We start from the raw sequence: 24,736 nt of genomic DNA, 5'->3' as shown, positions 1-24,736 counted from the left end.
CCCAGTCACAGGAGGGCTCCACACTTCCGTGAGTTTTACCTCCAAGACCTCTACCAGGATCTTACAGTGATTGTCACAGAAAAATTCTCTCTTGCTTCTGGAATAGAGAAGGGAAAATGACTCCTGAAATATACCAGAGCATTTTGTTCTTAACATGGCCTGCATCTGGGAAAAATTATTTTACCAGAGCCTAACTTGCGAGAGTTTTATCAGAGACTAACCAATTCAGAAGAAGGTAAATACCCAACCCTAGCCTCGTCTAGCTTCCCATATGAAGGAAGAATACCCACTTCCAGACTACCCAGCCATCATGTTCCTCCAAGAGGGGAAAAAATGAGAAGCACTAGTAAAATTCACTGTTCTGGGGCCCAAGCTCACCAGAGGACTGAGACCTAATCAAAGGACTACAGAATGCTGCCCCTTGCCCACATCTTACCATTACATTACTCAAGGCCTGTTTACAGCAGTTTTTACCTAGTATACTGCATTCAATTTTTAACAACAACAACAACAAAAAAAACCATAAGCCACGCTGAAAGGCAAAACAAGCATCAGATATTGGAGAAATGTTGGAATTAATCAGGCCAGGACTTCAAAGAACTATGATTAATATGCTAAGGGTTTTAACGGGAAACAGAAGAGAGAAATTCTAAGAAAATTAAAATGAGATGCTAAAAATAAAAAGTACTGTAATAGAAATGAAGAAGGCTTTGATAGGTTCACCAGTAGACTGGGCATGGCTAAAGAAAGATCCCTGAGCAGAGATAAGACAACTGAAACTCCCCAAACTGAAAAGTAAAGAAAAGAAAGATTACAACAAAAGAACAGACTATCCAAGGACTGTGGGACAACAACAAAAGGAGTTCAGTTCAGTTGCTCAGTTGTGTCCGACTCTTTGAGACCCCCATGGACTGCAGCACGCCAGGCCTCCCTATCCATCACCAACTCCCGGATTTTACTCAAACTCATGTCCATTGAGTCGGTGATGCCATCCAGCCATCTCATCCTCTGTCGTCCCCTTCTCCTCCCACCTTCAATCTTTCCCAGCATCAGGGTCTTTTCAAATCAGTCAGCTCTTTGCATCAGGTGGTCCAAGTATTGGAGTTTCAGCTTCAACATCAGTCCTTCCAATGAATATTCCGGATGGATTTACTTTAAGATGGACTGGTTCGGTCCCCTTGCAGTCCAAGGGACTCTCAAGAGTCTTCTCCAACACCACAGTTCAAAAGCTTCAATTCTTTGGCGCTCAGCTTTCTTTATAGTTCAACTCTCACATCCATACGTGACTACTGGAAAGAACAGACTATCCAAGCACTGTGGGACAACAACAAAACGTGTTACATGTGTGTAAATGGGAATATGAGAAGAAGAAAGAAAGAAACAGAATATTTGAGGTAATAATGGCTGAGACTTCCCCCCAAATTAATGTCAGATACCAAACTACAGGGCTTCCCAGATGGTGCTAGTGGTAAAGAACTTCCCTGAGAATGCAGGAGGTGTTAAGAGATGAGGGTTCTATCTCTGGATTGCAAAGATCCCTTGGAGTAGAAAGTGACAACCAGTCGAGTATTCTTGCCCAGAAAATTGCATGGACAGAGTTCAACATGACTGAGAGACTCCGCACCCGTTCACTCACCACAGCACAGACTCACAGGGAAGTTCAGAGAACACCGAGCTCCCTTAGAACTGCTTCAGTAGATCAATCGTTGCCGCGCTATGTTTGTCAGTGGGCACTCAGGACCCTAATCAGAATGGTAAACAGGTAAACTTCTAGAAAGCATGTAACTTCAGTGGCAGCTATCTCCTGAACATGACCTCTCTACATATCAGGCTAACAGCCCTGCTTGGAGACACCTAGTAGTAATTACAAATAATAAGTCAGGCCAAAGCACCGGCCACCAACGGCCTGCCTCAGAAATATTCTTTGGGAGTTCTGGTACCAGCCTAGGTTCAGCTCTCTGTGACCTGAAATTTAGCTCTGGCTTCTTCCCATAATGCAATTTGACCCCATATGGGGTCCAAAGCCAAGTACCTTTTGCTCTATCACCTTCTGCCCATTAACCACGAGGCTCCGGATCAGTAGATATTCCAAATCTCAACAGCCCTGGGTCCCTTCCATGTTGCAATCAGCTCCTGAAGATTTTGATAGCCTGAATTTGTAAATTATGTTGACAGCACCATAACACAACTCTGAACTGAATCTCTTTTTAAATTTAACACGCTCAAGAATGATTTTGATACTTTAGAGGAAAAAAAGTCTGTCCTAAGGGGTACAATCACCACCACCATTCTCTGAACCCTGGCAATGCCCTTAAGAGGCACTGGAAGTGCTTTAGTGAATATAGCAAATATATAATACAAAGAGACAGCACTGGAGCCACACCAAAATAAAAACAAAACAAAATCCGTACAGACCAAAAAACAACACCCCATAAAAAACATCTGAGTTAGATTACTGGCTCTGTCTTAGGAATGTTGAAGAAGATACTTAACCTCTCTGTACCTCAAGTTTCCTCATTTGTATAAGGAGGAAATGACAATGCCAACTCAATAAGGACATTGTAAGAATTCAAATTAACAGTTTTGCAAAGCACCTACCACCCAGATTGGCCTATTGTGGTTCTCAAATCTTTTTTGTTTTTTTGCCCAATCTACTTTCCCATCTTTACCCTTGATGTGATCCATGGGAAGACAAAACGGAAGAGGAAAAGTAACTTTATCATATACCTAAAGAAATTATCCAAAATTCCTACTTTAATTATATAATCAATCACTACATTGGACCAGACTCTTAAAAAACATGAACACTTTCCTGGCAGCCACAAGGGTAATGTTTTATGGCTCATGCCTTCAACCCAATCCTACCCATGTGATTTTACTCTATTCCCTAGCAGACACTGAGGTACCTGACTATTTTTGTCTATTCAAGAAACAAAGTGGTTCAGAAGCTTTGGAGAGTCAACTCAATTTAAGTCCAGCAAAGAAAAACACCTATGTCCAAGTCATGGCAGAAGAAAGGAAAAACAAAAACAAGACCCAGCTGGTTAATAAAGGACATAAGCAGAAGATTAAACTTCTGTTTTTCATTGAAAAGGCTACTCCATGAAGATAAAAACATGAATCTGTACTGATTAAAAGTGTTGGCGGTGTACAAGGCAAACCCCACACTACATAGGAATAAGAAAGGAGCTCTACTTCCACAGTGTTGGGTTTTCAAAGGCTTCTATCCTATGACATAACCCTTTATTCTTTAAGCCTAGAAATGTCCACTTCTACAAAGTCTCATGAATTCAGAGCTCCAATTCAGCTCTGATGCGAAGGTGTGATTTTCAAAGTTAGGTAGAGTTTAGCTTCCGTGCCAACCTCAGTCACTACCTGACTTTCTGACTGTTTAAGAATCATTTCCTCTCCCTGAGTCTCAATTCCTCTCTGTAAAATAAGGGTAATACGCAAAATAGTTTTGGGGCAGGGGGCGCTGTAACTGTTCTGTATCCTGATGGTGGAGGTGGTTACATAAATCACATGTGTTGAAATTCAAAAAAAGATATAACCAACAGTCAATTTTCCTTTATGCTAACTTGAGAAATAAATGAAAAAAGTAGGGATAGTAACTTTTCTCTCATGGAATTGTCAAGAGAATTAAATTAAAACCTATGTCAAAAGGGCCTAGAGTAAACCACATGACTCATAGTAAACAACAAGCATTAATTCCCTTCCCTTCCCTTATCCTCCAGGGGAGAGGAGGACATGATTTCTCCTTTCTTTAAAATTAACTCAACCAGTACTACCATAACCAGATCAGAAAACAGAAGGGCTGGACTCAGACACTGGATATATCCTGTCTTGTAGCTGAGCACTGACTACAAGTTACGTTGCAACAGATCGCTTTTGAGAGGCCATGTTCGCACTCTCAGAAGCTAGGTCTCACACAGTTATTATTTTAAGAAGCCAAGATTAGCTCAGGGCTAGGCTAATGGGTAATGAGATACAAGTGCTTTGGGAATCTGCTGGTTCCCAGTACAACTAATGAGTAGTATCAACTGCATTCTGTCCAAGATACAGAAGACAACTCCGAGTGGCCAACAGCTCTTTGAAAAAGGTAGAGGACATGATCAGAGAAAGAATATTTCTGTCCCACTCTGCAGCCTCTGTTTTAGAAAATTTACATTTTATATAATCATTATTGGGCTTCTCCTGGTAAAGAACTCCCTGCCAATTCAAGAGACAGAAGAGATGCACATTCAATCCCTGGGTCGCAAAGATCCCCTGGAGGAAGACATGGCAAATGACTCCAGTATTCTTGCCTGGAGAATCCCATGGACGGAGCAGCCTGGTGGCCTGCAGTCCATAGGGTTGCAAAGAGTCGTACATGATTGAAGTGACTGAGCACAGGATGCATATTATTATTAAAGATCATTATCAAAGGTCATTTAAGCTGTTTTAGTTTTGTTCAGATCGACTGAAGATTACCATCACTAGAAAAGTGACACAAGGTACCAAGTAAGGGCTTTAGAATCAAGCTATTTAAGTACCAGCTCTGATATTTCCTTGCTATGTGACACTGGACAAATTATAACCTCTCTGAGCCTCAGATTTCTCCTCTATAATGTTTTTCAAAGTTCAGGATGCCCCTTCAGTGGGTTTTAAAGTCAATTTAGTGGTTTATAAATAACATTTTCAAGTAAAAAGAAAATCAAATGACTATAAATAATAAGGACAAGTATATTCTGGTTCAAGATGGCGAAGTAGAAGGAAATGCACTCATCATCTCTTGCAAGAGCACCAAAATAGCAAATAGGTGTTAACCATCAACTGAAGGATGCTGGAACCCACCAATAAAAGATAATTCACATCCAAAGACAAAGAAGAAGCTGCAGCAAGATGGTAGGAGGGGCTCAATCACAATTAAACCAAATCCCATGCCGGTGGGGTGGGTGACCCACAAACTGGAGAACAATAATACCAAAGAAGTTCTCCCACTGTTAGTGAAGGTTCTGAGCACCATGTCAGGCTTCCCAGCCCTGGGATCCGACAGAGTCTGGGAATCTCCAGGGACTCTGACCTTGAAGGCTCAGTTCAGTTGCTCAGTCGTGTCTGACTCTTTGTGATTCCATGGTCTGTAGCACACCAGGCTTCACTGTTCATCACCAACTCCTGGAGCTTGCTCAAATTCATGTCCATCGAGTCAGTGACGACATCCAACCATCTCATCCTCTGTTGCCCCATTCTCTTCCCGCCTTTAGTCTTTCGCAGCATCAGGGTCTTTTCCAGTGAGTCAGTTCTTTGCATCGGGTGGCCAAAGTATTAGAGTTTCGCTTCAGCATCAGTTCTGGCAATGAATATTCAGGACTGATTTCCTTTAAGGATGGACTGATTGGATCTCCCTGCAGTTCAAGGGACTCTCAAGAGTCTTCTCCAACACCACAGTTCAAAAGCATCAATTTTTCAGTGCTCAGCTTACTTTATAGTCCAACTCTCATTTCCATACATGACTACTGGAAAAACCATATCTTTGACGAGATGAACCTTTGTCAGCAAAATAATGTCTCTGCTTTTTAATATACTGTCTATGTTGGTCATAACTTTTCTTCCAAGGAGTAAGCGTCTTTTAATTTCATGGCTGCAGTTACCATCTGCAGTGATGCTGAAGACCAAGAAAATAAAGTCTCTCACTGTTCCCACTGCTTCCCCATCTATTTACCATGAAGTGATGGGACCAGATGCCATGATCTTAGTTTTCTGAATGTTGAGTTTTAAGCCAACTTTTTCACTCTCCTCTTTCACTTTCATCAAGAGGCTCTTTAGTTCTTCTTTGCTTTCTGCCATAAGGGTGCTGTCATCTGCATATCTGAGGTTACTGATATTTCTTCTGGCAGTCTTGATTCCAGCTTGTGCTTCATCAAGCCTGACATTTCACATGATGTATTCTGCATATAAGTTAAATAAGCAGGGTGACAATATACAGCCTTGACGTACTCCTTTCCCCATTTGGAACCAGTCTGTTGTTCCATGTCCAGGTCTAACTGTTGCTTCTTGACCTGCATACTGATTTCTCAGGAGGCAGATAAGGTGGTCTGGTATTTCCATCTCTCTCTTTTTTTTTTTTAATTCCCATCTCTTTAAGGATGTTCCACAGTTTGTTGTGATCCACAGTCAAAGGCTTTGGCATAGTCAATAAAGCAGAAGTAGATGTTTTTCTGGAACTCCCTTGCTTTTTCTATGATCCAATGGTTGTGGGTAATTTGATCTCTGGTTCCTCTGCCTTTTCTAAATCCAGCTTGAACATCTGGAAGTTCGTGGTTCGCATACTGTTGAAACCTGGCTTGGAGAATTTTGAGCATTACTTTCCTACTGTGTTATGAATGCAACTGTGCAGTAGTTTGAACATTCTTTGGCATTGCCTTTCTTTGGGATTGGAATGAAAACTGATCTTTTCCAGCCCTACGGCCACTGATGAGTTTTCCAAATTTGCTGGCATGTTGCGGTGCAGCACTTAACAGTATCATCTTTTAGGATCTGAAATAGCTTAAATGGAATTCCATCACCTCCACTTGTTCATAGTGATGCTTCCTAAGGCCCACTTGACTTCGCATCTAGGATGTCTGGCTCTAGGTGAGTGATCACACCATCGTGATTGGTTATCTGAGTCATGAAGATTTTTTTGTATAGTTCTTCTGTGTATTATTGCCACCGCTCCTTAATATCTCTTGCTTCTGTTAGGTCCATACCATTTCTGTCCTAATTTATGGTGCCCATCTTTGCATGAAATGTTTTCCTGGTAACTCTAATGTTCTTGAAGAGATCTCTAGTCTCACATTGAAGGCAACCAGGATTTTATTACAGGACTTCCACAGGACTGGGGGAAACAGAGACTCCAGTCTTAGAGGGCACAAACAAAATCTTGTGTGCATCAAGATCCAGAGCAAAGTAGTGACTCCACAGGAGACTGAACCAAAACTACCTGCTAGTGTTGGAGAGTCTCTGGTGGAGGCATAGGTGAACAGGGGTTCACCCACAGGGATGGGGGCAGTGACAGAGGCAGTCCTGAAAGGTCTGCTTTGGTGTAAGCCTTCCTGGAGGTCACCATCAACCACAGAGCCAGTAGACCCCAGGGCTGGGTTGCCTCAGGACAAACAACTAACAGGGAGGGAGCACAACCCCACCCATCAGCAGGTAAATGGATTAAAGTATCACTGAGCAAGGCCCAAACTAAAGAGCCTCTTGATGAAAGTGAAAGAGGAGAGTGAAAAAGTTGGCTTAAAGCTCAACATTCAGAAAACTAAGATCATGGCATCTGGTCCCATCACTTCATGGCAAACAGCAGGAGAAACAGTGGAAAAAGTGACAGACTTTATTTTTTTGGCCTCCAAAATCACTGCAGATGGTGACTGAAGCCATGAAATTAAAAGACACTTACTCCTTGGAAGAAAAGTTATGACCAACCTAGAAAATATATTAAAAAGCAGAGACATTACTTTGCCAACAAAGGTCTGTCTAGTCAAAGCCATGGTTTTTCCAGTAGTCATGTATGGATGTGAGAGTTGGACTATAAAGAAAGCTAAGCACCGAAGAATTAATGCTTTTGAACTGTGGTGTTGGAGAAGACTCTTGAGAGTCCCTTGGACTGCAGGGAGATCCAACCAGTCCATCCTGAAGGAAATCAGTCCTGAATATTCATTGGAAGGACTGATGCTGAAACGGAAACTCCAATACTTTGGCCACCTGATGCAAAGAAGTGACTCATTGGAACAGACCCTGATGCTAGGAAAGATTGAAGGCGGGAGGAGAAGGGGACAACAGAGGATGAGATGGTTGGATGGCATCACCAACTCGATGGACATGAGTTTGAGCAAGCTCTGGGAGTCGGTGATGGACAGGGAAGCCTGGCATGCTATAGTCCATGGGGTCACAAGAAGCAGACACAACTGAGCAACTGAACTGAACTGACCTATGAGACTATCAGGTATGTGATGTTCAATATTTTTCAGAAGTTTTGAAAAAATTCAAATAATATGGGAGAAATGTTAGCAATTAATCCTACTAGAGTCAAAATATCTAATTACAACTTTATTTAAGAATACTGGGAAATACTATTTATCAATTTCAGATTGCTTTATTTATCAATTTCAGATTCCTATCAGTATGACTTTAAGTATATCACGTAAATTAAACAATAAGTCATCAACATGTGCGAAGGAAATGTTTTTTTAAATTACTGGCACTGAAAGATCAAGTGTAATTAAAATTGAATTTTAGCCTAAATTAATACAAAAAACTAGCATACAAAACCCTATCCAAAAACAGCAATGTTGAGAAAACAAGAGACTTGCTGATGTGGAAAGAGCAACGCAACCAATGGTAGCTCTCTCACTCTTATAAAGAGGTATCATTCTGCTAGGACAACTGGAGCTGGCCACGAACACACAAAAGCCTTGGCAAAGTCTCCAGCCTGGGAAGGACTCCAGTTAAAGGTACTGTCAGCAGAATTCACTGGTGTTCGAGTAGTTAGAACTCCGCATTTCCACTGCAGAGGGTATGGGAACTAAGATCTCAAGTGCTTTGCAGTAGTGGCAGGAGGACTCTTCTGCTTAAAACCTTCCAATTTCCCACCATTTGGGGGGAAAAAAAATCAAATTTGGGAAAAAAATCGAAGTTACTTATCACAGCTCACAAGACCCTACATGATAGGGTCCCATCCCACCTCTTCAACATGACCTCTTCCCTGCGTTCACTCCATTCCAGCTATCCTCCTCTTCCTGTTCTTCAAACACACCAAACTCAATCCTATTAATATCTTAGAGCTCTTATATCTCATTCTCATTGCCCAGATCACACTTCTTCAGGATCTTTATACTCAAGGATTCTTCTCATCATCATTTGGCTCTCAGCTTGTATATTCACTTCCTTAGAGAAGCATTCTTTTTTATTCCTGACTCTCCTTAGCACCTAGAACAGTACAATATAAATATATGTATGTAGATGAAGAACATCGACACGTTTTAGTGCATTCATTTAACTGCACTTTGAAAATAATGTAAGAAAGAAAATTTATACACAGGAATATCTGCAAACTGAGTTCAACAAGGGATTGTTCAGCCCTATGGAAGGTTCAAGTAATTAACTGGCAAGCTTTCCTCCAAGTATCCACTCAGGAATCATATCTATCACAGGGCTATAGTTCCTGATGCCTAATGAAAGAAAAACTGATGTAGAATCAATGCATAGGCTTAACCTGCTTTTAAACATACTGATCATCATGCCACTATCAAGTTTCCATAACGGCTCAGGAGCCAAAAGAGACAAGGTTCAAATCCTAGTTTTATCTTTTAAATGCTGTGAAGCCTTGAACAAGTTATCTTACTTATTAATATTAAATGAAGATAACAGTACTTATCTCAGAGTTGTTTTGAAAGTTAAATAATACATACAATAAACATGTGATAGTCTTGCACATAATAAAAATCCAATAAAATCAGCTATTATTCTATTATTATTAATTAGTTCACACTCTTCCAACAAATTTTTATTGATGTAAAAGGCACAATTCCAAAAAATTTGACCACAGTCTCTGCCCAGGAAGAGCTCACAATGTAAAAGGAAAAGAAAGTGAAAAGTGAAGTCGCTCAGTCGTGTCCGACTCTTTGCGATCCCATGGACTGTAGCCTACCGGGCTCCTCTGTCCATGGAATTTTCCGGGCAAGGGTACTGGAGTGGGTTGCCATTTCCTTCTCCAGAGGATCTTCCCGACCCAGGGATCGAACCCAGGTCTTCTGCATTGCACGCAGACGCTTGACCCACTGCACCACTGCTGCTGCTGCTAAGTCACTTCAGTCGTGCCCGACTCTGTGCGACCCCATAGACGGCAGCCACTAGGGAAGCTCAAAAAAGGAAATGATAAACCCATAAAAAATAAGCATAGAATTATGTATTAAGTCTCATCCAAGAAGCCTGAAAAGAATCTGCCATGTTCTAGTAAATTTGATATTAGGATCTAGTCAGTCAGTCTAGAGTTAAAAGGCACACCAAAACCCTTCCAACTTATAAAAAGGATGGTCAGATGGTAAGATGGTCAGAACAGCTCTGTAAAGAAGCCATCTTAAGATTACAAGAAGAATGATCAAGAATGACTGTCTTTTTTAAAATGTATTTTTAAAAATTTGTTGTATTTATTTGGCTTTGTTGGATCTTAGCTGGGTCATGTGGGAACTCTGTTGTATCAACTGGATCTTTAGTTGCAGAACACAGATTTTCTAGCTGTGGCGAGGGTTCAAAAGGGCATATCGGATCCTAGTTCTCCAAGCAGAGACTGAACTTGAATTCCCTGCACTGTAAAGCTGCGGATTCTTAATCATTGGACCATCAGGGAAATCTGTGAGAATGACTGTTTTAATAGCCAAAAGGTGGAAGCAACTAAGTGTTCATCAGCACATGAAAAAAATGTGGTCTATACATACAAGTGAGTATTATTCAACCTTAAAAAGGAAGGAAATTCTGACACATGCTGTAACATGAATGACCCTAGAAGACACTAACCTAAGTGAAGTAAGCCAATCACAAAAAGATAAACACTGTATGATTCTACTTTTATGAGGTATCTCGAGTAGTCAAATTCATAGAGACAGAAAGAATAGTGGTTGCCAGAGGCTGGGGCAGGAAGGAATAAGAAGTTAATGTTATGTTAGGTACAAAGTTTCAGTTTTGGGAAATGATGAAAATGCTCTGGAGAAAATGGCAAGGATGATTGCACAACAATGTAAATGTTTCTAATGCTACAAAACTGTAGACTTAAAAGTGGTTAAAATAATAAATATTACATTATGTGTATTTTACCACAATTTAAAGAAAAAAAGGAATGATTGCTCTGTAGTTTACAGAGCGTGTGCATCCCTTCTTCTCTGACTTTGATCACTGTTATATCCCATAGTGTATCAACCCAGCTTCTCCAGGTTAAGACAACAGAATTCCTAGGCAGTCGCCATATATAAGATACTACATGACATCTAAGAAATAACAAGTCCTTAAACACCCAAACCCAGAATTTACAACAAAATTGACAGATGCTATACACTGTCCACGGATTTATTTCTAAAAGTCTAAAAAGTGCAGACAATAAACCAAAGTATTTTTATGTCTAAATACCAGTTTAGGATTATATATAAGCTAATTCCTAAAGAGACAAGAAAGTCCCTGGGGCGGGGGGGGGGGGGGGGGGGGACTCAATTGGTCCATGTAGTCTAGATTTCCTATCATCAGTGCTAAGGTCCCATAAACAACTTTAATCAATTTTTTTGATGTCAATTTACATTAAACAAAGCAACTAAACAAAAATGTCCCAACCAACAGTTCAAAAATGGCTTTGTTTCCTAGTGGCCCAGAAAGACAGAAAATAAATCCCAAGGACCCTAGTTCAGATAGACTAGAGAGAGTAGACAGCGGTTATCTTGCATAATTAAAGACTATGTCACAGTTCAATGGGGTAAACACTTCAGTAGCTTCCCCCCAGCAGCTGCCTATGTGATTAAGGACTAGGATAAGAGTGACAGCTTCACAAAGGCAATAGTAAGAGATAAAGCTTCTTCAGAGCACATTCAAAGACTCCAGAATCCCAAACTTCTCTGCTGTCCATCCATCCAATTTTCATTAAGAACAATTTATATAATCTAGGAAGCTTCAAAGTCAAATGCTACCTTTATTCTTACCTTATCAAACCCATAAAATCACAGCTGGGGTGTGGTCTGGACATAAGCATTGGTTAAGATCACAAAAATTCTCAAATCAAATAATTCGGTTAAGTTAGAACAAAGTTCATTAACAATAAGGTGGTACAGAATTCAGGCAAAGTTGGCTTCCTTCTGGCATTTCAGAAAGACTAGCATTGCTCCTAATACTAGTACATAGGTGTAAGTAGCCTCTGAGTGGGTAATGTCACCAAACAAAAGCAACACCTTCAAAGTCTCTCTCAGTGACTAGAGGCAGCCAGACACTCAAACTGCCAGCCCTGAATTACGGCCTCTGAATGGTGAGGGCTTCACATTTCACTGATCAGGGCACAGCCCAATCAGAAGACAAACCCCAACACTGCCAGGGACCAGCAAATCCGCTTTCTTCCAGTGTGCACATGACTGAATGTGCTTCTGTCCATCATCTGGGTCATATATAGTTCAATGCGAGCTGAGCAGACAGGGCTGCAAGGAAATCTGGCGCGGTTCAATACCTCGTCTAGTCTGGGTTCCAGCACCTTCTTTTTTTTTTTTTCAAACTGACAAACTCATTTCTCTACTGGGACAGGATGCTGTGCTGGCTGGGAGTTCCATTTCTGCAGCAAGAATCCTATCTGGAAACACAGAAGTTGTCCTCTAAGCCACAGCAGCTCGAACTTTTTTGATTGTTGTTGCTGCTTTCTCCCATCACCCCCACCCCCTTTTGACAAAGATCCAACTGTAAAAAGTCTTACGTAACAGTTCAGGACTACTTCGGTTCTTTTACTGGGTAAGCACTTTCAATTTTTTTTTTTTTTTAACTAAAAACCATTTTAACATTGAATCTGTTGAGAGTCTTGACTAAAATCTTTTAAGTAATTTGTGTGGTGAAATACTGTCAGTGGATTTTTTAGTCTCATTTCTGCACGTGCTCCTTTGTTCTCAGAACAGAAGCTTTTTATACACACCCCATAACGCAGCTGGAGAGAGTTATGAAGTCAGTTATTATAAGGAACACAAAGGTTGCTTTGCATTCTTTGCCTTTAGATAATTAATTTCGTATTTGTTTTCTTAAAATGAAGTATTAAAGAAGGGAGAAATTGAATAAACCAAAGAATAAACTGTTGGAAAATCTAGCAAAGTTTGAAGTTTTTACCACCTTTTCTATCTAGTTTTGTGTGGCCAAACACTTGTGCCGCCTGGGGCGGTGGGGGTAGAGGCAAGCGTAGACAGAGAGGAACTAAGTCAGACATGGACAAAGGCATGAGCCAAAACCAGACAGTCCTGGCCGTTCGATAGGCCAGCAGTGGGTGAGACAGGTCAGCCAGCTGCAGGGGCAGGAGAGGGGGGGAAAGGGGCATGGATGTGTGAGGTGCTCATGCGTGCGATCGTGACTAGATTCTGAAACTGCCAGCCATTTTCCCAGCTATGCTTTGTGCAATCTAAAGGAATGCATCTTCTCTGAAGCAGTCTTGCCAGGGCCCAGTGATAGCAAAGGAGTGTGATGAATACCACAACATATGGAATCAGAAAATACTGGGATCTGGGGTGGGCAGGAGGGAAACGCAGAGGGTGTGGAAATTTTTTAGTGATCTGGAATGTGTTGAGTGACAGGAAGTGCCCCAAGCTCTCCCCCCCCTCAACTCTTCTCAGTCGCGCCTGCTTTTGTCTAACTCTTGTAATCTACACACTACTGCTTACAAAGCTGTCTGAGTTTAAGACAAAAAGAAACATAAAAGGCTCTCCCGTTCCACAGTACCTGCGATATAGAAGGAATGTAAAAAGCATGATCCTTTAAGCCTGTGGACATTTTTTCAGGTATACAGGAGAAAGATAACGTAACAATTTTCCAAGGATAATTAGGATTATGAATTATAGTCAAGCTTCCAACCTAATTTTAAAAAATCCCGATTCTGCTATACTTACAAATGTTTACGATGGTTCCTAATTTGAAAGAGGTTTGTTTGTTTGGTTAATACATTGCATTTGAAGTTGTTTCTGTTTTCTTTGTATAAATTTGTGCTTTGGGTGGGAGGGAAAAAAAGCAAAGTAGTATTCAGAATGCACCGGAAAAAAAGGAGATTTTCCCTTCAATGGTTAGAAAGCATTTTTGGTTGATTTTTCAGAGAAAGCCTCTCTCTCTCTCTCTCTCTCTCTCTCTCTCTCTCTCTCTCATTTTTCCAAGTATACTACAAAGATAACTTTATGTCATTATAGATGTAAAGTAGAAAACTTTTCACGGAAAACAACAGTGCTCTAAGTTAAAAACAACTTAGCATTTTCCCAAACTTCCATATTATCAACAGAAACACTACCACTTGAGAGAAAAGTAGCCAAAGAGTTGAATGGCTAACTCTACTTCTGGAAGATGAAATGGAAAATTAAGTGTGAATAAAATGATACTTGGGAATGTTTCTACCTCCTATCACAAAAAATGTTAGTGGTCAGCCTAGGAGTTAATCTTTCCTAGTATGGCTCTGAGCCTTCATGCCGAGCAGACGTTATTCACATGACGATTCGAAAAGTCCATTCATATATCTCACTACCTGGATTTGAATAGAAACCAGACAGCAATTCTTTAGTTCCAGCCACCATTCGCCCCACTGGACAATAGCGATTTGTTAGCACAGAGTCACAGGCTGTGGGACACAAAGCTTGGAGCTGGAGAAAGATGGGGGATTCAGAGAACAGGAAATTACAGGCCCGATGCACTCCTGGCAGCTCTAAGAATACAAAAAAAAAGGGCAACACAGCAATGCCATGTTTAAGAGCTACTTCTAGCTTTTTTTAACCACCTCCAATGTCATAAAAGCTCTATTGTTGGAGTACATAAAGTCACGAGTCCCATGTGCTCTCTTTTCTCACTACAGGGAACTTCATTCTGGCATACTCAGAAAAATCAAAAGCACCCAGAGTTGATTAGTTGTGAACTCTGATGGAAAGGAGAGGGGTATTTTACAAATAAAATGACAGCAAAAAAAATTTACTAAGTAACACAAGTGACACATAACAAAATTAATAGGGTCTACAAATTATTTCATAAGACCAGGCAAGCAAAATGAAACCGTATCAAAACTCCAGGGAAACGAATTCTTTTTCAAGTTATCATATAAAATCTATTGTTTAATTCCATCCAAAGTTTCTTTGGAAGACATCAGTTTAAAAACTAATCTTAGGTAGAACATTTCTAAGTTCTGGGTCGTATTTTCCAAAACAAAGAACTAAAACTGAAGCCCTGAGGATTTACTTTGAAATAGTAAAAAGGAAAACTACATTTTCTTTTACTGGCCATCAAACTATTACATAGATTGCTGGCTAAATATAGAAACTGTCTCCACTTTCTCTTTAGATATAAGAAATGACATTAATGGTAATTCTAGGTGAGGGGAGAGGGATATCCTTCAATCTCAAACAGCAGAAGGAAACAGTACATGGGTTTCTCTCCAAGCTCTCATGCTGCAACCTGAGCACCAAGGGGCCAGAATGATGTCCATTTCAACAAGAGGGGACATGGCACAAGAAAGTTGTAAACGGTTTTGTTCTTCCTTCTTCTGTGATCCATTAGCAAACACAAGTCCCAAATGATATCATACCTGAAATACTCATCAGATGAGATTGTGAATGATCATAAAGTGCTTTGGAAATATGAACTGTTGTTCTCTATTTGGTCCTATGGCTTTAGGATAAACACATACCAAATTTTATGTTGTTGGAAAACCAATATGCAACTTTTAAACTACCACTAATTATTGGATTTCTTCAAATTCTATCATTACTCATCAAACACAAGGATCAATTACAACCTCAAACTATGCTATAATTACATGGCTATTTTTATTTGAATTAAATAAAAATTAAATAAAACTTAAAATTTCGGTTGCTCAGTCACACTAGGTGCATGCATTTCAAACACTCAATAGCCCCATGTATGTAACCAGTGACTATTATACTGGACAAAGCAAAAAACTGGATTTCCAACTGCAGAAGGTTCTGTTGGACAGTATTGATCTACAGAGTGTGCTTGCTAAGTCACTACAGTCATGTCTGATTCTTTGCGACCCTATGAACCATAGCCCACCAGGCTCCTATGTCCATGGGATTCTCTAGGCAAGAATACTGGAGTGGGTTGCCATGCCCTCCTCCAGGGGATCTTCCCGATCCAGGGATGGAACCCAAATCTCTTATGTCTCCTGCATTGTCAGGCATGTTCTTTATCACTAACACCACCTGGGAAGCCCATCTAGACCATGCTTATATCCAGAACATGTTTTCAACTGTACATCCAGCTCAACATGAAAGAAATTCATCTCTAAGCAAAAACCACAATGACAAGGTAGTGAGTACCATGATACTTCAGAGATGTCTAAAACAGGTATTTTGAAACCAAAGATTTCACTTTTTTCCTTGGTCGATAATGAAGGTTATAAAGAATATTAAGACAGTAATGGCAGACACGCAGCAATGGCCACAGTAAAATGTTCCAGAATGGCATTTAGTGTCATGACTACAGGTCTTAACCATCAAATAAAACAGACATGATAAACATGAATATGAGGTTCTTCAATTTGGATGCATTCTCAACCCGTCCTATTCCTGCTTCGTGCAAGAAACTGGTTTTTAAGGTCAGGTGGACATTGGTTGGATTCCTGGCTCTGCCACTTATTTACTATGTGATCTTCAATAAGTCACTTCCTCTCTTTGTCTCAGACTCCTCATACATAAAACGCAAATATTAATACCTTCCTGAAAGTCATTTTAAGGTTCAAGGATCATATATATAAAAGATCTTGAACTGCTCCCGGCACATTAGAAAATACTCTGGAAATGTCAATTCTGTGAAAACACAGTAAGGGCTTAAGGTTCAGTTCACTGTCTGACACTCTTACCAAACATAGAGAATGGAAATAGAAGGGTCCAAGCTAATATACAGCACAGACAATTCTCTGTTTAATTAAAACAAACATATGAAGACGAAAGCTGTCAACACTGCACAAAGAATTTCACAAAGTCTTAGAAATATTAAATGGACTGAATGAATATAAGAAAAGTATCATTTTAAAAGGTAGGTGGAACAATAAATTTTAATATCATGAGATGTTTTTAATACTAATTTAATGCTATTTAGTATATAAGAATCATTTCTTAAATTAAGAAATAATATTTCCTGGAGACATTTTTTGAATAACATTTCTACTAATTCTTGGTGATTAAAACAAAAACATGAAAACTCTAATATTGCCCATGACTAAGAAATTAAAATAGCTTCCTGCAGGTATGAGAAAGAAAATTCATGTCTTTTAAAAATCAAAGTCATACACCTGAAACTAACACAACAATATAAACCAATTATACTTCAATAAAAACTTTAAAAAATAAAATAAAACCAGTCATAGAAGGAATTCCTGGGCAAGAGCTGTACTACATCTGTAGACTCATTTTAATGTTGAAAATAATCTAGCAGAAACTAGAAATAGTAGGTGTTTTAATCTTAATGATGATGCCAAATAACTGAAGAATGTTGAACATGTCACAAAATCTTTTCAGAGCATGAAAAGCAAGAGATTTTCTAAAGCCAACAGCAGAACTACGTTTAGGGGAGATAATGTGCTATAATGTAAAATCCAAAAACCTAGGTTCACATCCCAGAAACTGGCTGGATTAGATATGGCATCAAATTTTAGCTCTGCCACTATTTTAGCTAGGTGACTTTTAACAACTCACTTATGAATCTTTGTTACCAGTGGTGGTTCAAAAAATACATCTATACTGGAGGCTAAATGACAGAGCACTTGGAGGTGAAAAATTTTGATCTGTCAGAGACTATTCAAACATGGATCATGCACAGTGCTAGACCCAAGCTGAATGATGAACAAAACTGATACAGAAGTTGCCCTCATGGAGCTGCTAATAACTGAGATAACAATTGCTAGCAGTCATCTCATTTAAAAAATGGTAGGCATGTGAGTTTAGAAACTTTGAGAATGGATCCAATAATTTGGGGAAACTGCCCTGCCATCCTTTGAAGCTGAAGTTCATAAGAATATGAAAGAAGGTACACCCTTAGCTCCATTTGATTCAGGCAAAGAGAGATGCTAAACTACAAGATCTTAATGGATTTCAAGCAATTAAGGAAACAAAACACCTTTAAACACAAAGACTGGTTTCACGGTAACCACTACTCAGATCTGTGGCAAACCACTGTCTCATACAGAAACTCAGGCTCCTTTTGATAGATGATGATTGAAGAACAAGATCATTTCTGGAGGGGACAGCATAAAGGGGGTCTGAGTTAGGACTGTCTAATCTGGGAACAGATTATGATACACTGGAACATTAAATGTGATACATATTTCCTTTACCCTCTCCTAAGACTACACTCTTAGAACTTACCATTTCCTTTAATGGTACATACTACGACCATCATGATTACACAGCTAGCTGTTAGCAACCAAAAATATCTGAGACATGGATGATAAATATAAAGAGAAGCCATGGTTAGGGCCAGAGTCACAACTGGGCTTCTGCACAAATTAGAACCATGTCTATGAAGTAACTAATATTAACTGGATTAACTCACTTCCAACTGGAATTTAGTCTTTGTTGTCATAGGACTATATCAAGAGTTGCTGTTGACAATAGATAAAGTATATCCATATACCACAACAGCACAATGTTATTTCCACAGAATCTGAGGCTCCTGCTATCCAAATCCCAATCAAGAAATTACCATTCTAGTTTCTTAATACTGAACAGAACTTGGATTTCCAAACAGATTTTTTTTTCCCCCACCAGCAAGGACCCAATATCAGGTGGTCTTTTGCTTTTTCTTTGTTCACTGAATATCAAAGTCAACTGGAAAAGAGATCTGGCAAATGTACTTAGAACAAATCTGACAGTTAAATCAAAAAATAGGTTCCCAATCTGTCATCTGTTACTGTGATCTAGATTTTGTTAGAAGTACCTCCATTTGGCTTTCTAATAGCATTACATTTTGTCAGGCTCACTTCTCTGTATAATCCTGTACTACTGGAACAGGCAGTCTCTTTTGCATGGCCACTTAAAGGCTTCTAGGTATATAGTTCATTCTTTCAAAGGCTATCTGTTGAATGCTTAGTACATGCTAAGCCTCATTCTAGGCACTGAATATACATAAAATAGCAAACAAAACAAAGATCCTATCCTTCAGCATCATAGTCACAAAGACTTGAATCCAGTCTCAGCTTAAGCACTCACCGACTGCATGACCCTACACAAATCTGCTTCTGGGCGGGGGGTGGGGGGTCGGGGGGTAGCGGCGGCAGAGGTGAGGGTGGCAGGAATACTACTAGTTTAAAGAACTGCTGTGAAGAATAATTGTCAGTGCCTAGCATAGTGCCCAGAATACCACAGATGCTTGACAAACATAGCTCAAGTTTTACAAATAGAAGATATTACTATTATTCATCTTGCTTTCATATCCATGCATCTGAGAATCACTCTAGTTTTTTTTTAATAAAAGGTTTCAATGGCATATGTGTACCTAAAATACATATTTCAGGTGTTAAGAGATAAGCAGAATAAGAGTCATTAATGGATGAACTGCTATTTCTGGTTATTAAACAGTTTCTGGTTACATATGCTAAACACAAGACAGCAAGAATATATGAGAAAAAAAAATACTTTGAAGTTAGGACTTTAATGGTGAAATGGATCCTTGCACTCACACAGATTTCAAAGGGTAGGACATTTTATTTCTAGTAGTACACTATTTCAGTCAATTTAATCAGAAATTGTACAGATGAAACATAACTAAAAGATCTGGATTCTCAAGTCTACCACAGACATCAAGCAGGGCAAAGAAAGTATATCTTTTCCTCTAAAGATCATTACAGATAAGCGTCATTGAGAAAGGAATGTCTCTGAAAGAAAATTCCTGGTCAACTATAGTGATATAGTTTATAAAATAACTTATTTTTTCATCTTTATGTAGTAAAATTCCTTCTAGTGTTATTTGTAGTTATCTATGAGTGATTTTTAAAATACTGTTAATTTTTCTGTCACTATATTTGTAACACCTTATCTATTCATAAAATTTGGCTAATAAAAAAATAAAGAAAAATTTGTCACCTATAATCTCACTTACAGAGAAAATTCTTATTAATATCTTGGTATAGTTCACATACAGTGGAATCAATTCTTTATATACTATTTTATATTCTAATTTGTTCACTTATAAACATTTCTTAAAATCTGTAAAAATGACTTTTAAAAAAAGATATCCAGGTGGTTTCCAGTTGTTTTCTATTATAAATAACACTATAGTGAATATATTGATACACAAATCACTATCTACCTTTCTGATAACTTTTTTAGTTCAATGTACATTACTACTAACAGACACTAAGAGCCCAAGTCTCACCCTAACCACTAAGGACGTGCTATACATAATGAACTGGTACCCAAATATAATAAGGTTTCCATTTCTTCAATAATGAAAACAGAAGAGTTTTAAAGGAAAACTCAAAGTGAAATAAGGACAAAAAAATAGAAGAATCTCTCTAGCAAGATAAATTATACATACCTATAAATGTTAGGTAATTGATAGAAATCTTGAAAACCTTCCAATAAGATATAGGGAAGCTGAACATTAGACCCCCAAAATTTCAGAAGTAAACACAAATCAAATCAAAACAAAATACTCTATAGAGGATGTGTTCATTACTTGGAAACAATGACATGAATCAAGAATCAGTTCCCACCTTTGGGAGAAAAATGACATGGAAAACTGTAATGATAATTTAGGATGCACAAAAATCAGTATTTTCAAATCTGAATTAGTTTCAAATTTTAGGAGGAAGCAAAGAGTATTAAACATGGATATAAATTTTTGGTTTCCCAAATGCAATAAAAAAAAATACTATAAATTCTTACCAGAGCAAGAAAATAACCAAGAATGACACTTATTTAACAAAGCTTTATTGAGTGGCACCTTTGTTTCAGGTATATGTATAAGAAGAGAAGAGATCTGAAGTCCTTAAGACAAGTTCTTTCCTGAAAACCCTAGCCTTCAGTATGCTTTCCAGTCTGGCCCTCTTATATCATGTAACATTTGCCCTGCCTAATTACTGAAATATTAAATGCTTCATACCATGGCTCAAAAAAAAAGGAAAACCTTTCAGGACGCACACTGTACTGAATGATCAACTTAAAAATCAAAATTTCTTTAGGGGAAAAAAAAAAAGCCCAAATCCAATACAATCTAACTGAATAGATTCTACTTGCATGACCACTTATCAGCACAAAATAATCTTTATCCAAGTACCTACAGTCAAGAGGAATTCAAATAATGACAGGAAGGAAAAAAAAACCTCTCACTTTCCATAGACTAACAAAATTACTACCATTTTTCATTTCTTCATAATTTCCCCTGTAAATGCTTATTTTCAATCTGACAAGAGGGATTTCTCTTTAAGAGAAAATGATGGTCCAGGTTTCCTGTAGATACTTTAGAGTATGTGTATATAATAGAAGAGAAATTGTCACAGTAACTGCCTGCTCCAAAAATGAAAGCTGATCTGCTCCATGGAAAAGGACAGATTTCTGGTAAAGTTTTGCATCTGTTAGGACTCTGTTATCTATATATAACTAATACGTTTCAAAAACACATCCTTCCAAAATAATAACAAATAATTATTAAAGGTCTACTACGCATCATTGGAAAGACCCTGATGTTGGGAAAGATTGAAGGCAGGAGGAGAAGGGACGACAGAGGATGAGATGGTTAGATGGCATCATCGACTCAATGGATATGAGTTTGGGTAAACTCCAGGAGTTGGTGATGGACAGGGAGGCCTGGCGTGCTGCACTTCATGGGGTCACAGAGTCGGACACAACTGAGTGACTGAACTGGACTGAGTGCATCAGAACCTGTGTAGTGTTTTTCTAAACATGCCATTTAATAATCAAAACCACCTCAAGAATCTAGTACTGCTCCAACTAATAAAATAAAATTTAAAAAAAAAATCTAGTACTGTTATTAGCACCTATTTTATTGATAAGGATATTGAACCTTGGAAAGCTTGTCCATTGTCAAAACTGCTAGGAAGAAACAGAGTCCAGATGAGTGGTTCTTGGGAAATTGTTCAGTTCCCTACAGCAGTTTGATTTTCTATGGTTTGCTGGCACATTTACCTCCCTTTAAATTTTTTCCTATCAAAAACTGGGCAAATTTTTGTCTGCTTCTAACTTTGAAAAGAACTAGCTTCCAGGATCATGAGGATATGGGACAGTACACTGCAACTTTACATATGATGAAAATAGATTCCTGAATGTCAGCAAGTATATAGTCTAAATTATGCATGGAACTTTTAACATAGCTAGATATCATTTATTTAATAGGTTTCAAGTCTCCAGAAAAAATAGAAAGAACTATATGATTTCTCAAAAACTTACTTAAGTATAAACAATATAGTCTAATTCGGGGAAATCCATTGTTTTCAAAAATAGACTAGTGTCCACTGTACCAATGCTCTATGCTTATATTTCAATGTTGTTTGAAGTGAAGTGAAGTTGCTCAGTCATGTCCGACTCTTTGCGACCCCATGGACTGTGGCCTACCAGGCTCCTTAAATGGATATGTAATATCTTAAAAGAACAGCATTTCTGGATTATATGTGAATGTGAAAGCCTATTGTAAATAGTAAAGCAAAATTATCATTAGCATTATTTTAAGGTACTTTGGTTTTAATTTTTTTTTTTTTTAGTTCTACCACTTTATTGCTACCAACCCATCTCCCTCCACCCTCGCGCACACACGCTCAGTCATGTAATCCTATGGACTTCAGCCCGCCAGGCTCCATTGTCCATGGACTTTTCCAGGCAAGAATACTGGAGTGGGTTGCCATTTCCTTCTCCATGTACTTCGGCCTTAATAGTTACCAGAAATTCCCATTTATTTTTTGATAACAGATAACGTGGCACCTGGTCCCATCACTTCATGGGAAATATATGGGGAGACAGTGGAAACAGTGTCAGACTTTATTTTTTTGGGCTCCAAAATCACTGCAGATGATGACTGCAGCCATGAAATTAAAAGACGCTTACTCCTTGGAAGGAAAGTTATGACCAACCTAGATAGCATATTAAAAAGCAGAGACATTACTGTGTCAACAAAGGTCCATCTGGTCAAGGCTATGGTTTTTCCAGTGGTCATGTTGGATGTGAGAGTTGGACTGTGAGGAAAGCTGAGTGCCAAACAATTGATGCTTTTGAACTATGGTGTTGGAGAAGACTCTTGAGAGTCCCTTGAACTGCAAGGAGATCCAACCAGTCCATCCTAAAGGAGATCAGTCCTGGGTGTTCATTGGAAGGACTGCTGCTGAAGCTGAAACTCCAGTACTTTGGCCACCTCGTGCAAAGAGTTGACTCATTGGAAAAGACCCTGATGCTGGGAGGGATTGGGGGCAGGAGGAGAAGGGGACAACAGAGGATGAGATGGCTAGATAACATCACCAACTTGATGGACATGAGTTTGAGTAAACTCTGGGAGTTCATGATGGACAGGGAGGCCTGGCGTGCTGTGATTCATTGGGTCGCAAAGAGTCGGACACGACTGAGCAACTGAACTGAACTGAACTGAACAGATAACTAGAATTCACCCAAACAGATTCTTACTTTTGGGCAGGTAGCAAAATATAGAGAAAAAAGCACAGACAGTATGCTGCTGCTGCTGCTAAGTTGCTTCAGTCGTGTCCAACTCTGTGCGACCCCAGAGACGGCAGCCCATCAGGCTCTGCCATCCCTGGGATTTTCCAGGCAAGAGTACTGGAGTGGGTTGCCAATGCCTTCTCTGACAGACATTATGACAACATGCCAAACCATCCCCAAGAAAAAGAAATGCAAAAAGGCAAAATGGTTGTCTGAGAGGGCCTTACAAATAGCTGAGAAGAGAGGTGAAAAGCAAAGGAGAAAAGATATATCCAGCTGAATGCAGAGTTCTAAAGAATAGCAAGGAGAGATAAGAAAGCCTTCCTAAGTGATCCATGCGAAGAAACAGAGGAAAACAACAGACTGAAAAGACTAGAAATCTCTTCAAGAAGATTAGAGTTATCAAGAAAACATTTCTGAAGGGCACAATAAAGGACAAAAACAGTATGGACCTAACAGAAGCAGAAGGTATTAAGGAGAGGTGGCAAGAACACACAGAAGAATTATACAAAAAAGATCTTAATGACCCAGATAACCACAATGATTTGATCACTCACCTAAAGCCAGACATCCTGGAGTGTGAAGTCATGTGGACCTTGGGGAGCATCACAAGGAACAAAGCTAGTGGACATGACAGAATTCCAGCTGAGCTACTTCAAATTCTAAGAGGATGCTGTTAAAATGCTGCACTCAATATAGCAGCAAATTTGGAAAATTCATCAGTGGCCACAAGACTGGAAAAGGTCAGTTTTCATTCCAATCCCAAAGGGCAATGCCAAAGAATGGTCAAACTACTACACAATTGCACTCATTTCACATGCAAGCAAAGTAATGCTCAAAATTCTCCAAGCTAGGATTCAACAGTATGTGAACCAAGAATTTACAGATAGATGTTCAAGCTGGATTTAGAAAAGGCAGAGGAACCATATCAAAGTGCCAACATCTGCTGGATCATCGAAAAAGAGAATTCCAGAAAAACATCTACTTCTGTTTCATTAACTACACTAAAGCCTTTGACTGTGTGGATCACAACAAACTATGGGAAATTTTTAAATGAGGTGGGAATACTAGATCACCTCACCTTCCTCCTGAGAAATCTGTATGCAGGTCAAGAAGCAACAGTTAGAACTGGACATGGAAGAACAGACTGGTTCCAAATCGGGAAAGGAGTACATCAAGGCTATATATTGTCACCCTGCTTATTTAACTTATATGCAGAGTACATCATGAGAAATGCCAGGCTGGATGAAGCACAAGCTGGAATCAAGACTGCGGGAGAAATATCAATTACCTCAGATATGCAGATGACACCACCCTTAGAGCAGAAAGCAAAGAGGAACTAAAGAGCCTCT

The 24,736-nt window shown here is 39.1% G+C and overlaps 1 protein-coding gene and 1 long non-coding RNA gene across 3 annotated transcripts in view; one reads left to right on the top strand and one right to left on the bottom strand.

Moving 5' to 3' along the window:
• Nucleotides 1-24,736, bottom strand: part of NR6A1 (nuclear receptor subfamily 6 group A member 1) — a 215,463-nt gene that overhangs the window by 103,838 nt on the left and 86,889 nt on the right. The gene's annotated exons all lie outside the window — the stretch shown is intronic.
• Nucleotides 12,136-24,736, top strand: part of LOC136163790 (uncharacterized) — a 48,283-nt gene continuing 35,682 nt past the window's right edge. Inside the window, exon 1 of the long non-coding RNA XR_010662292.1 lies at nucleotides 12,136-12,489. This is a non-coding gene — a long non-coding RNA (uncharacterized lncRNA). The remainder of the gene's footprint in view (nucleotides 12,490-24,736) is intronic.

Source organism: Muntiacus reevesi, chromosome 3 (assembly GCF_963930625.1).
Source record: "Muntiacus reevesi chromosome 3, mMunRee1.1, whole genome shotgun sequence".
Taxonomy (NCBI): domain Eukaryota; kingdom Metazoa; phylum Chordata; class Mammalia; order Artiodactyla; family Cervidae; genus Muntiacus; species Muntiacus reevesi.
The sequence above is the reverse complement of the archived record's forward strand: the minus strand, read 5'-3'. Positions and strand labels throughout refer to the sequence as shown.